The following is a 15314-nucleotide window of genomic DNA, read 5'->3' on the forward strand; positions in this document are numbered from 1 at the left end:
GTAATTATAAAAACAAATGTAAAACAAGGATAACGGAATGCAGTGGAATTAAATCAGGTGATGCCTAGGGGATTAGATTAGGAAAGAGACACTAAAAGCAGTAGATGAGATTTGCTGTTTGGGCAGTAAAATAACTGATAATAGCCGAAGCAAAGGGGATACAAAAGCAGACTGGTCAAGCAATAAAAGCATTTCCAAAAAAGTAATTTGTTAACAATTAAAATGACTTTAATTGTTTGGAAGAATTTTCTGAAGGTATTTGTTTGGAATGAAACGTTATATGAAAGTGAAATGTGGTCAGTAAGCAGTTGAAGACAACAGAAGCTTCTGAAGCTCTGTGCTAAGGAAGAACGTTGAAGATTAGCTGCACAGATCGAATAACTGATAAGAAGGTACTGAATCGAATGACGAAAAAAAGAATTTTATGCAACAATTATTACTAAAGGAAGGGATCGCTTGATACGACAAATTCTGAGGCAATTTCTTCATGGAGGGAAGTGTGGGTGGTAAGAGTTTTGGGGGGGGACCAAGACTGGAAAACAGTAAGCAGGTTCAAATGGATGTAGGCTGCGGCAGTTACGCAGAACGAAGAGGCGTGCACACTACCGATTAGCAAGGAGAACTGTATCAAACCAGTATTTGGACTGAAGACCGCAACAATAACAGCAACACTTCCCTTACTGACTGTGGTGATACTATTCTCCATGGACTTTCGTATAAGATTATATCGAAAACAAAAGTCACAGCTAATAAGTTATTTTTCTATAAGAACAGCGCGTTTCGCCGGGTTTATAGGATAGCTAGTTAATTAGCCTCCTTTTTCCTTTTAGATAATTTGATGATGTCTTTATTGTCGAAGACCTGCTGTATGTATGCCTCTGACCCGACTTCACAGAATGGAAGTGGAGTCATCAATATGCCACCTGGACAGTCAAACAGTGGGCCAATGTTCTTTACAGAGATGAGTCCACATTTCGTCTGGAGACTGATTCACGATGGATTCGCATCTGGAGGGAATGTGGAACGCGATTTTGAAACACGAACATTGTGGAAAGACACCGATATCGAGGAGCATCGCTAACGGTGTGGGCGGGGATTACGTTCACTACTCTAATACCTCTTCATGAAATTGTACGGATGAATCGGAAAGGTTTAACTGTTGTCAGATACCGTGACGAGGTCTTTGGGCCTCATGTACGGTTGTTGGAGGTGCTGTGCACCCGGACGTCGTATTGCTGGACAATAATACGAGTACTCGAACTCATAGAGCACGTGTCGCTGATATGTACTTGGAAACGGAAGATACTGCAAGCATGGTGTGCCCTGCTCGCTCTCTCGATTTGAATCCAATTGCGTACGGTGCGATGCACTAGGGAGACGGTTTACATCACGTAATCATCCACCAACCGCCCTCCAAGACTTGCGAGCAGCCCCGAAGGAATAACGGGCGTTATTGCCTCAACATGACACTGATGGCGTTATCCACAGGATGCTCCGTCGTCGTCAGGCCTCTATTGCTGCCAGAGGTGGTCACACCCCATAGTGTGCACATTAACCAGTTGTCGGAATGTGTGTGCAGATCTGTTAAGTTGGAAAGAACGAAGAACATTTTCGTCTACGGTTCTGCATGTTGTAGTTGTTTACATTCTGTTTTCTTTACATTGTTACTATTTTGCTATCACCAGTTTATACAGTTTTGTGGCAAAATAAACGAAACCTTGCAAAATTTCCGTTTGTTGCTCTAATTTTGGAAACCAGTGTATTTACGGAAACGAGTAGCAGTAACATTGGCATTGGGTTTGATGCATCACAGGTTACTCCGCTGTCGGAAGTACAGCCTGGATTAATATTGATGGGTCACAAAGAAGCCGAGGCAAATGCTCGTGCTTGATTCCTCGTCCTCTGGACACAGTTTCGATTTACCTGCGCTTTTGGGCTACGGCTATTCACGCAGATTTTATGGCTTATATCATATTTAAAACTGATTGGCTTCATGTTTTATTCATGGTCGCACGCACCTCCTCCGCAGTGTGGTGTGTATGATGTGACCTGGGAATTTCATTTTGCCAGCAATATTTCGCTCGCTACATTTCATTCAGTAAATCATACGAATAATTTTTGTGCAGAATTTTATTGTTATCGAGCTGACTTTACCGATGAGTTGTTTGGAGAAGCATTGCGCATTGATCAGTACTGATTTATTGTTACGCATTTGGCCAATCAGAGCTAGTTAAAATAAACTTTATGAAACCACCACTGAAGTTTCTTTTTTCCATTGTTGTTGAGCATCTGTATTTGCTCTCCTATAATGATATTCACACTGAAGTTTGGGGTCAAATGAATAGCGCTGTCTTGCTAAAGCAAGAATTGTTTTACAATAAATAATTATTTTCAAAATATATCTACACTGAGAATTCTGCCTGCATTGGGCACAATATGTCCAACTTCCTGCTATTCTCTGTTAAACCATGCACATTCTGGTAATATTACATCAACGTCAGTTTGTTTGCAATATCGTTGTTAGTGGTAGTGTACTTCACAGTATCTTAATTCTATAAACTGTGTTCACAACATTCACTGTTTCAATATTTAGGGAGAAAAACTAGAAACTAGGTATTGCTCAAGACAAAACATTCAAAATACATTTATCACACAAGCAAACAAGGTCCCAAATGGATCTTTCTGAAGAATATCTCTGCCATATGAATGGTTCTAAGAGAGAAATCGGTTAAAACATACAACACGTGATGCAATGTTACTTGTACGGCATTTTTATTGTTCCTCGACCTATCCTATTAGATTCCTAAGAAGAAACAAAGGAAAAACGTTGTTTATGAAAAGTGTCTCGTTTAACGCTAATGCACAAAATGGGCTGTAATATTTTAACCGAGATCTCATGACACAAATGGTACCTCATTTTATTTTCAACACTATAAAGAAGTTATTGGCTGAAGTAAATAGTGGTTGGTGAGACTTCTAAACACAGGGGCAGAGGTATGTAAAGCGCATCGCGTTTATGGAAAGCCCTTTGGACCTTGTCTTCCATTTAGAATTAGTGCGCAATCCACAATTCTCTATGCACTGGCTGTGACGTACAAGTGAACAAAGTCTATCTTGTTTATTCTATTTCAGTTGTTCAATTTTGACGAAAGATATCTTTTCTATAGTTATCGATGGTAATTATACATGCTGCTTTTTTCGAAGCTACTTGTAGATCGTTTCATCTTCCGTCGTCTTGATGGGACGCATATATCTTACGAATACTGACGAAAAAATACGATCCAGAAGTTTACACTACTCGGTTTATCGCTAGATTTTGCAAACTTCTATACTGTTTTACTATATAACCGCATCGAGAGGACAAAAATTTGCACAATGTTTATGGTCTTTATTAAGGTCTCTATCAAAAATCGACTATATGTATCTTCATCTAAACTCTGCACACCACCTGACGGTGTGTGGCGGAGGGTACTTTCTGTACCAGACTCACTTTCCCTATTTCTGTTGCGTCCGACCATCCTGTCTTCTAATCGCTCCATGAAAATGAGGGGATGGTGCCTTTGAAAGGGCATGGCCGATTTACTTCCCCATCCCTGAAACAATATCGGCTTGTGCTCCGATACTAGCGACGTCGACGTCGTCCGGACGTTAAACCCTAATCTTCCTTCCTTCCTTTTATTTCGTGTTCCAGAAGCGACTGTTTCGCGGAAAGAAAGATTGTTGCTAAGCCCCCTTGTGAGCTCGAATATAATTTTACGCTCATGGTCTTTTATTGAGATATGCTTACGAGGAAGCAATAAATTTATTGATTCTTCTAGGAACGTACGCTTCGGAAATTTAACAGCAATTCACGCTGTGATACGGAATACCTCGCTTGTGGTATCTGCCGTTGGGATTGGTTGAGCATCTCCGTGACGCTTTCGCGCTTGCTAAATACCCTGTAAAAACTTTCTTTTTGGAGCTTCTCTATTTCCTCCATCAATCCTGTGTGGTACCGATGGCAGACTGAAGAGCAATATTCAAGTGCTAGTTGAACGAGGGTTTTGTAAGCTACCTCATTTACAGATGGACTACGTTTCCTGGGAATTCTTCAATGAATCCGTCTGACATTTGCCTTACCAGCCACTAGTCTTATGTGGTCGTTCCACTTCAAATCGATCCATGCGCATACTATTAGATATTTTGTAGATGGAACTGCTTCCAGTGATGGTTCTGCAATCGAGTAATCATTCGATAATGGGACTTTCTGTCCATTTCTGTGCAGTATATTACATTTGCTCATGCTGAGTATACTGCAATCCCTGCACCACCGTCGCCCGCTCCAGGTCTCTTGCATTTCGCTACAGAACTATAGACCTATATCTCTAACGTCGATGTAGAATTTTGGAACACGTATTATGTTCGAGTGTAATGACTTCTCTGGAGACTAGAAATCTACTCTGTAGGAATCAGCATGGGTTTCGAAAAAGACGATCGTGTGAAACCCAGCTCGCGCTATTCGTCCACGAGACTCAGAGGGCCACAGACACGGGTTCACAGGTAGATGCCGTGTTTCCTGACTTCCGCAAGGCGTTCGATACAGTTCCCCACAGTCGTTTAATGAACAAAGTAAGAGCATATGGACTATCAGACCAATTGTGTGATTGGATTGAAGAGTTCCTAGATCACAGAACGCAGCATGTCATTCTCAATGGAGAGAAGTCTTCCGAAGTAAGAGTGATTTCAGGTGTGCCGCAGGGGAGTGTCATAGGACCGTTGCTATTCACAATATACATAAATGACCTTGTGGATGACACCGGAATTTCACTGAGGCTTTTTGCAGATGATGCTGTGGTGTATCGAGAGGTTGTAACAATGGAAAATTGTACTGAAATGCAGGAGGATCTGCAGCGAATTGACGCATGGTGCAGGGAATGGCAATTGAATCTTAATGTAGACAAGTGTAATGTGCTGCGAATACATAGAAAGAAAGATCCCTTATCATTTAGCTACAATATAGCAGGTCAGCAACTGGAATCAGTTAATTCCATAAATTATCTGGGAGTACGCATTAGGAGTGATTTAAAATGGAATGATCATGTAAAGTTGATCGTCGGTAAAGCAGATACCAGAATGAGTTTCATTGGAAGAATCCTAAGGAAATGCAATCCGAAAACAAAGGAAGTAGGTTACAGTAAACTTGTTCGCCCACTGCTTGAATATTTCTCACCAGTGTCGGATCCGTACCAGATAGGATTGATAGAAGAGATAGAGAAGATCCTACGGAGAGCAGCGCGCTTCATTACGGGATCATTTAGTAATCGCGAAAGCGTTACGGAGATGATAGATAAACTCCAGTGGAAGACTCTGCAGGAGAGACGCTCAGTAGCTCGGTACGGACTTTTGTTGAAGTGTCGAGAACATACCTTCACCGAGGAGTCAAGCAGTATATTGCTCCCTCCTACGTATATCTCGCGAAGAGACCATGAGGATAAAATCAGAGAGATTAGAGCCCACACAGTGGCATACCGACAATCTTTCTTTCCACGAACAATACGAGACTGGAATAGAAGGGAGAACCGATAGAGGTACTCAAGGTACCCTCCGCCACACACCGTCAGGTAGCTTGCGGAGTATGGCTGTAGATGTAGAATTCGAATTCTGTGCGTATAACAGCTTCATCCACCAAAATCCCCCTGGAACTTCCGATGTTGTGCAATGGCTCATTTACATATTCTGAAAAATAATGATCTTATAACACTCACTTGTGATTTACCTGAAGATTTCTCTCCTTTGAGAATGCCATGGTGTATTTGGTAGAAACTATTCAATCTAATCACACAATTGGTCTGATAGTCCATATGCTCTCACGAGGAGCGTGCAGCAAGTAATGTTACACATTTTTTTCTGGAAGCAGATTGGTTTCATTCAGGACTCCAATACACCATATTATTCCCCACTCTTTTGGCTAAAAAGTCCTATTTTTCAACATAATCTCCGTTCAATGCGTGGCCTTAAGCCACCTTACTGGGAAGGCCGGCACGCTCGCTTGGTACCACTGTACCGATAGACATTGGAGCCAAAGTCCTACTTCACCAATAACCTCTCCATCATCGGAGTGCATCCACACAGATGGAAGTCGGAAGGTGCGAGATCCGGGCTGTAACGTGCATGAGGAAGTACAGTCTAAAGAAGTTTTGTGCGGTCCTCTCGGTTGCGCAAACTTCTGTGAGGCCTTGCGTTGTTATGGAGAAGGAGAAGTTCGTTTGCATTTTTGTGGTGACGACCGCCCCGAAGTAGTTCCTTCAGTTTCTCGAGGGCAGCGCAGTACGGTTCAGAGATGATCGTTGCACCATGATGGAGGACATCAAACAGTATGACTCCTTCAGAGTCCCAGAACACCGTCGCCATGACTTCACTGGTTGAGGGTGCGGCTTTGAACGTTTTCCTCGGAGGAGAAGTGATGCGGCACCACTCCATGGATTGCCGTTTTGTTTCCGGTTCGAAGTGATGAACGCATATTTCATCGTCTGTGACGATGTTCGACAAAATTGTTGTTACGATTAGCCTCGTAACGCGCAAGCTTTTTATTTTGCGGTGAGGACCGCAACGTGCACACACCTACCCGATGGGTGGAGGAGTGCGTCAGCACTACCAACAGAGACGTCCAGCTGAGCAGCGAGGTTTGACTGTTATCCCCCTGTCCCACGTTACAACTTTGCAGGAGTCAGAACTGTATGTTGGCGGCCGGCACGCAGGAGATCGAGCAAGTTTGCGCGACCTTGTTGCTTTAGACGCCCCGCCCAACAGTTCACCGTGCTTTTGTTCACTGCCAGGTCCCCATAGACATTTTGCAAGCGAGTATGAATATTTGCATTGCTCTGGTTTTCCGCCAAAAGAAACTCAATGACAGAACTCTGCTTGGATCACATCTCCGCCATTGATAACGTTTTGAAGGTTATCTATAGCCGGAACTTCATGAACTATAGGGGCCGAAGCGGGAATATTCCGCGGTGTCGCACAACACATTTCGCATTTTTTCAACCGAAAATGGGAGAGAAAAAAATGTTTTGTATTATTTATTGGACGCCGTTCGTGTTTTGTTCAATAGGCAGCAGCGTCGATCAATATTGAATATCTTCTGAGAAGCAAGGAGCACGGTATCAACGTGGGCACCGGTCTCTACTGTTTCCTGGGTCTATTAGACGAACACAGCAAACTGAGTTTCATACGGTTATTGTTTTCGAAACCCATGTTGATCCCCACAGGCAAGAATTCCGGCTTCCAGAAATAGCGCAATACACGAGCATACAATATGTGCCAAAATTCTACAACAGATTTGTGTCAGAGCTGTATGCCTATTGTTTTAGACGACTCTTCTATAAAACGGGAACGACATAGGTCTTTTTTTTTTTTTTCAGCCACTAAGAACGCTTCGCTCCTTCAGCGACCTACTGTACATCGTTGCTAGAGGAGGAGCAAGTTATTTCGCATAATTTAATAGAATTGAACGGGTATCTCATCATGTCCAATCGGCTCTATTGAGCGATTTCAATTTCTTTTCTATCCCGTGGGCACTTATTCAGATTCACCTCTCCTTACCTTAAGTGTGATTTCTTTCAGTTTTTTGTCTATGAGGCTCTGAATAAATTTAAATTTGCAGTAAAACTGCCTTTGATTTCGTAGCAGCTTTGTGACATGGCTGTAGAATCCAGGAGGGTCTTCCCCATCGCCGGCCACGGTGGCCGAGCGGTTCTAGGCGCCTCAGTCCGGAACCGCGCGACTGCTACGGTCTCAGGTTCGAATCCTGCCTCGGGCATGGATGTGTGTGACGTTCTTAGGTTAATTAGGTTTAAGTAGTTCTAAGTTCTAGGGGACTGATGACCTCAGATGTTAAGTCCCATAGTGCTCAGAGCCATTTGAACCATCTTCCCCATCCCTCACAACTTTCCTCCATTGATCATCAACATTTTTGGCTCAGGAGATGAATTTTGTACGTTGACTGCTCAAGGAACTCGAAATACGTTTTCTGTTGATCTTGTTAAGCAGCAATACTCTCTGTCTTACTTTACACTCCTGTTTACAGCGACATTCAGTGATGTTTATAAGATTTCTTCTTTTTTTAAGTCATCAACATTCTGATCTGTTTGTTGCGGCCCGCCACGAGTTCCTTTCTTGTGCCGATCTCTTCATCTCAGAGTAGCGCTTCTAACAAACGTACTCAATTATTTTTTGGCCCCAATTCAGGCTCTGTCTTCCCCTACAGCTCTTTCTAGTACCATCACAAATTCCTGTGTAGGCTGCCGGTTGAGTTGTTTAATGCAGAGGTGGTATATTCCTGATCTCTGATAACCTACACGGACAAAAAGCTCACCATAAGATAATGAATTTTTTAAGGAAATGACAATGTCATGCAATGGAAACGTCTTACTGAATGATAATTAATAGGCCTAACCCAACCAAGAATGAAAATACGGGTACCACATTACACATGGATACATTAATAAGAGGACAGATAATGTATCCTTAATAGAAACAGACACTCAATTTGTGGTACTACTGTAAAGTATTGTTGCATGCCAACCTTGTATAGGTCAGGAAAAAGAGTAAAATTTGCAAAGTCCCAGAGCGAAGCTATCTCGCTACATTACCACAATGTCGACAAGAGGCGGCCAGGATGAAAACAATTTCGCCACCGAAACTGGGTCAGGGCAAAAGGCAACATAGGCGTTTCTGACGAGCCCTGCTGCGGACTTCATCAGAATGTTGTGGATCAGAACAGCCGAACTGGGTTACTCCACCTTCGTTATGTGGCGAACGAAAGGCTAAGACAAATGCAACAAATGGTACCAAGAGCTTTTACGAACCAGTTCTATGCTACAACAATCGCGTTAAACAAGTACGGCAGAAGGAAAATCGCTGACACCTTCGTAACAGCAACACCTATGCGGTCGTGATGAATGACGTCGGGTAAATATTTGCCACTACGTCGGTCCATAAATACCCCAGCAGTTTCGCTCGTAAGGCGTACACGACATTCGCACTAGATTCCCTGATTGCAGCGAATTTACATCTGGTGTAAGCGTGTTGTAGATTTCCTGGACACTACGGACAACATTCGCTACTGGGCGAGATGGCTACCTCAACATAATCACCAGTCACGACGTTTAAAACCACAGTCTGCCTCTATCGCAGATGGGAGGACCTGGAGGTCTTTCCGTAGAACCAGGATCAGGATACCAGGATTCCTGACAATCCGGCGGGCTGAATAGGGCAGCTTTTATAACAGACATGGTATCAACAGTGACAGAACAGGTTAATTAGTAAAACAACAGAACGAGCAAGTGGTACAGTAGTTACGTAGCCAAATGGGAGATCCTTCACAATCAGGTCCTACTGAAGTTAAATAAATACTGGCAGTACTTTCCCCATCCACGGATCCTCTAGTCGCTTGTCGTATTTCCCTTTTTTCTAGCAAAATATCGCAGGATGTCACTATTTTTATTCGGGACGTTTTATCAGCAGCCGGCTTGTTCAACTGGTCTGAAAAACATCATTTGCAAATGGACAAATTGCTTTTGTCGGGTGAGGCTAAGACGCACATCATGTACGATGACGTTCTGAGTAAAGTACATCTACATCTACATCTACATCCATACATCGCAAGCCACCTGACGGTGTGTGACGGAGGGTACCTTCAGTACCTCTATCGGTTCTCCCTTCTATTCCAGTCTCGTACTGTTCGTGGAAAGAAGGATTGTCGGTATGCCTCTGTGTGGGCTCTAATCTCTCTGATTTTATCCTCATGGTCTCTTCGCGAGATATACGTAGGAGGGAGCAATATACTGCTTGACTCTTCGGTGAAGGTATGTTCTCGAAACTTTGACAAAAGCCCGTACCGAGCTACTGAGCGTCTCTCCTGCAGAGTCTTCCACTGGAGTTTATCTATCGTCTCCGTAACGCTTTCGCGATTACTAAATGATCCTGTAACGAAGCGCGCTGCTCTCCGTTGGATCTTCTCTATGTCTTGTATCAACCCTATCTGGTACGGATCCCACACTGCTAAGCAGTATTCAAGCAGTGGGCGAACAAGCGTACTGTACCCTACTTCCTTTGTTTTCGGATTGCATTTCCTTAGCATTCTTCCAATGAATCTCAGTCTGGCATCTGCTTTACCGACCATCAACATTATATGATCATTCCATTTTAAATCACTCCTAATGCGTACTCCCAGATAATTTATGGTATTAACTGCTATTTTGTAGCTAAATGATGAAGGATCTATCTTTCTGTGTATTCGCAGCACATTACACTTGTCTACATTGATATTGAATTGCCATTCCCTGCACCATGCGTAAAGTAACTACTTTTACAGAGCTCACAGATGGTTTAAAGCAATCGCACAGAAAACAAAATAGTGTTTGTCTCTTTCGAGAAAAATAATTTGTGACAGCTGCCAAATGAGACCGTCGGAGCGTTTTCGGACAGTATACGCAAGCTGAACATGCAAACTTATGAGCTGAGTAACAAAACTGGACGCTACGCAGTTTTACTGATAGAGGCTCAGGATCGGGCGCTGGATATGTCTGCGGTATCAGCTGCCGTGGGCTGGCTGAAGGCCGCACGTGATTCTTCAGCAGGCACTGACAGACGATGCCAAACGTAAGTCAAGGCGCTATCTGTATTTTTATGGAAATAAATAACTAATTCTGAATCTTCTTTCACTGCGTCTACCGGCGACCATGGGTCACTACCATCCCACCGAAGAAAACCGGCAAGGAACGAACTGAGAGAGTGCCTCCTGACACTAATACAACTCTAAGTACTCCCTCCCAACAGTCGCTTCTTGCCGTATCAGCACGTGAATTACAGAATGAAATAAGTAAATGAACGCTTAATGAATGGACAAGAGATTATAAATCTGAAATCTAATCTTGATACAGGCAGGAGAGCACAATGAAAGCAAAATCTTGAAACTAAATCGTGGGCATAGATAATTACTGATAGAACGGTTAGTGATTTAAAGGAAGAACTCCGGAAAAATAAGTACAAATACCAGTAGCATCGCCAGGATGCATAATGGAAGCAACTAGATCAGGGGCGGGCAGGAATCCTGCACGTGTGCGGTGCACTTGCACGTGTGCAGTAAACAGGTGTTCTGCGTGCACACAGGGGCAAGCTGGCCACCCGCTTCTTTCCCCTCCCCACCATACCGTCTCTCCGCTTCTTCCTCTGTAATGCGTTTTGTTTCCTGGCCTGCTTTATTGAATGAAGGAATAAGGTTAGTACGAGTGCTTGAAAGAAATCATGGTTTGAAAGAGTACCTATTACCTACGATACGTTGTATTTAATTATCACAGGTGGAGTTTACAATACGTTTAATGTCTGGAACAAAATTTCTACATACAGACAAACGCAAACAGTTACGGACATTTTCATTATTGATGTTTACTCTTAACCGAGACTTATTAATTTTCATAACAGAAAAAAATCTCTCGCAAACGTATGTCGAGCCAAACATATTACCTTCGCGGCTTCACGATGGAGACGAGGAAACTCTTGCTGTGGAAAGTTGTGATAAAAATCTATTACACGTCTTGCCAAAAGGAACTTGTCTCTCATACGAGAATTACGCTGTAGAATCTACAGTGTAGATCTGTTAATTCCATTTGCAAACTGGGATGAATGTCATCTACAGAAACAGCAAATTGTCTCGAAAACTATTTAAAACCTTGGGATAAGTATGATATATCCCCAAATCGCTTGAGAATTTCCTCTTTTATTGCACAAAGTACGGGGACATATTGAAAATTATTATATAGGCGTTCAATATTAAACTTCCGCTGACCAGCGAGAATACTGTCATTTCGAATTTTCACGTTTTTGCACAAAGAAAAAATGATTCTCCCATTCCTTTTTAAAAGATAGCAATTCCTTTTTAAAAGATAGCAAATCTCCACCTCTTCGTTTCCTTGATTCACTCTGCATTTTCCGGTTCTTGAAATACAACGTTCACTACGTAGTGGTCGCTTCGCTTCAAAGTCCACAGCTTATAGCCTGGTACTGCACTGCCGCACCCTGCCAGCTGTCACCACAGTCCCATTCGACGCTTGCACGCGAGCAGCACACGTGCAGCGTTGTGTCCACATGAGCCGCGTGCAACGTTTGCCCGCCCCTGAACTAGATGGTTGCATATGTTAAAACTGAGCAATCAGCTCTGATGAAAGTTAACTAACATAGCGTTCCACTCGAATCAGAGACTGCATCGTGGACTCATTCTCACCACACTCATAAAGTGTGAAGACGGAATACAGTTTAATAGCTTTTGTGGGATCTAAAAATTTAAAAACCTCTCTCACACCGGCCTGATTTAGCTTCACTTTAGGATGGTAAAAAACATGCGTATATTAAGGGAATTTTCATTCACAAAGCAAGCTTATCACATTCACACAGTTCAATACTATTCTATCCTGATTAAATTGAGCTTAACTTAAATTCCATAAGGCAGTGAAGCAATTTCGAAGTCTCGGTGCGACGAAAATTGTCAGTCGATCTCCTGAAAACATTTGTAATAATTATTAACTTTCGGTGATCACATGGGGAAGACCGGAGATCTGCTGGTAAGACCGTGTTAGCCTATTTATTGGAAGTAATAAACTGGATATCTTGAGCATACAAAACGGCAGGTTCGTCCCGTGTAAATCAGACGTTCGCCACTGATCCTGTGCAACACAGCGTAGTAAGCGGACACTGTCAATAATAATCAGTTAAATAATACGCGAACACACTTACTTTAGTTTAGTTCATGTATTAAATTCCTTCTCATACAGAATCTCATCAAGATGGCGACTAGCTCAACAATACATACATATACCTCTTCGTTCTTTCACGGCTAATCGGCAAGATCTCAATCGCTCTTTTTATAAGAGAAAACATAGATAGCAGAGAAGCTATTCCATTGAGTAAATGCACGCTCCAAGGAATAATAAGGCTTGAAACTACTTTGCATTGATAATCATCGTATATTAAAGTTTAGGAATCGGCAAGATAAGAAGAGATATTTCGAGATATGTACTGAGTTATGTAATTTATAAAATTTCTGAAAATATCGCGGAGAGACCGCTGCAAGAGACATTACAACAGCAGCAGAAATAATTGGAAATTCCGAGTCCATCTCGCTTTCTGTAGTCACTGTTAAAGTGGAGACTTCTTTCTGTATGACACCAAGACTCATCACATCGGTCTCTCAGAAGAAAGTGAGTGTTCTCTTCAGCTTCCCACTGGCAAGAGTTCAATCTATCGTCTCCAGCGGCAAGGGTTCTCAACTCTCCGGAGCTTGGCTGTTTCTGCTAGAGTAGGAATGTCGCCGGCCAATGACAGCAGATCTTGCGAATTACGTCTAGCAATAATTTTGTCTGCCGGCCGCGGTGGTCTCGCGGTTAAGGCGCTCAGTCCGGAACCGCGCGACTGCTACGGTCGCAGGTTCGAATCCTGTCTCGGGCATGGATGTGTGTGATGTCCTTAGGTTAGTTAGGTTTAAGTAGTTCTAAGTTCTAGGGGACTGATGACCACAGCTGTTAAGTCCCATAGTGCTCAGAGCCATTTGAACCATTTTTGAATAATTTTGTAAATTAGGTGAGCAATCTCCTACTGCTACGGATCTTTATATTATTAACCCATGGTACCACGACATGGGAAGAAATGTGTGGTGTCACCGCCAGACACCACACTTGCTAGGTGGTAGCCTTTAAATCGGCCGCGGTCCGTTAGTATACGTCGGACCCGCGTGTCGCCACTATCAGTGATTGCAGACCGAGCGCCGCCACACGGCAGGTCTAGAGAGTTTTCGTAGCACTCGCCCCAGTTGTACAGCCGACTTTGCTAGCGATGGTTCACTGACAAATTACGCTCTCATTTGCCGAGACGATAGTTAGCATAGCCTTCAGCTACGTCATTTGCTACGACGTAGCAAGGCGCCATTACCAGTTACTATTGATGCTGTAAAACATGTACCGTCAAGAGCGATGTTCACCAATTATGGATTAAAGTTAAGTATTCCAGCAGCTACGTACGTTTTTTGCTAGTCTAATTTCCTTGACCTGTTCCAGATCTCACGCCAGCCTGCGTGAGCTAAAACGCGTGCCTTTCGGCTTCCTCTCATAGTGGGTTGGCTCTCTTGCCAATCCACAACAGAATGCAAAAAACTTCTCCCATTCCATTGCAGGATTCCAAAGCTGACAAATCTAAAGGCTTGCATGTAAGCGCACGTGAAAAACTGCGTGCTCTGTGGAGATAAATATTATGAGCCAGTCAGAAAGACTGTTGCAAGGATTTTAAACTAACATTCTTTTGCGCTGCAATTTAATTAACACCAAAAGCCGGATTCCATGCTTATCCAAATTAAAACCATTGCCTCTATTTATTAAGTTATTGGTTAATCTAATTTCTATGGCTTTCTTGAAAATAGAATCCCAAAAGGAAGAGGTGGATGTTAGAATTCTCACGATACTGTACCTCATCGAATGGCCCATATCGATACAAAGTTTTGCCGCAGCTGACTTGTTTAACCGTGTAAGATTGTGTATCTTCGGTGTTCCAGCACCTCTCATGAACGGTGCCTGTTTTCTGAGTTATATATGATATATCACAATTCCCACAAGAAATCTGATACACACCCGCTTTACGAAGCAATAAATCATCGTTCACAGAACCGAGTAGGGATGCAATTTTCGTAGGAGGTCGGAAGATCACCTTAGCATGACGTTTCTCGAGCATACGGTTTATCTTCGACGAAAGTGCACTCACAAAGAGAAAAATGCTCTTGATTTGAAGATATTACTTTCTTCTTACAGATCACATACTTGCATTCTAGGATTCACATTGAATGCTGTTCAAATTTGTTGCTGGGAATATCCATTAGCTTTAAAAATACTCTTGAGGTGTGTGAGCTTGTCTTGCAAATTATCATTACCGGATATACAGTGCGCCTCGTGCACTAAGGTCTTAAGGACACCTATGGTTTGTGAAGGGGAATGACAGCTACTAGCATGTTCGTTTACGATGCATAACATGTCCTTAAGTGCCGTTAACTTTACGACGAACTAAAATATCCAAAACAGGGAGACATCCATCTTTTTTTATTTCCATAGCAAATTTAATACTAGCTTGCATAGAATTCATATGATCAAGAAATCGATGTCACTCACCCTTCTCGTGAGGCCAAACTAAACATGTGTCGTCTACATACCTCCAGAAGACCGTTGGTTTAAAACTCTCCGAGTCCAGTGCCTTGTGCTCAAATCTTCCAAAAACAAATTGACTACCAGAGGGAAGAG

This window comes from Schistocerca cancellata, chromosome 5 (genome assembly GCF_023864275.1).
Source record: "Schistocerca cancellata isolate TAMUIC-IGC-003103 chromosome 5, iqSchCanc2.1, whole genome shotgun sequence".
Taxonomy (NCBI): domain Eukaryota; kingdom Metazoa; phylum Arthropoda; class Insecta; order Orthoptera; family Acrididae; genus Schistocerca; species Schistocerca cancellata.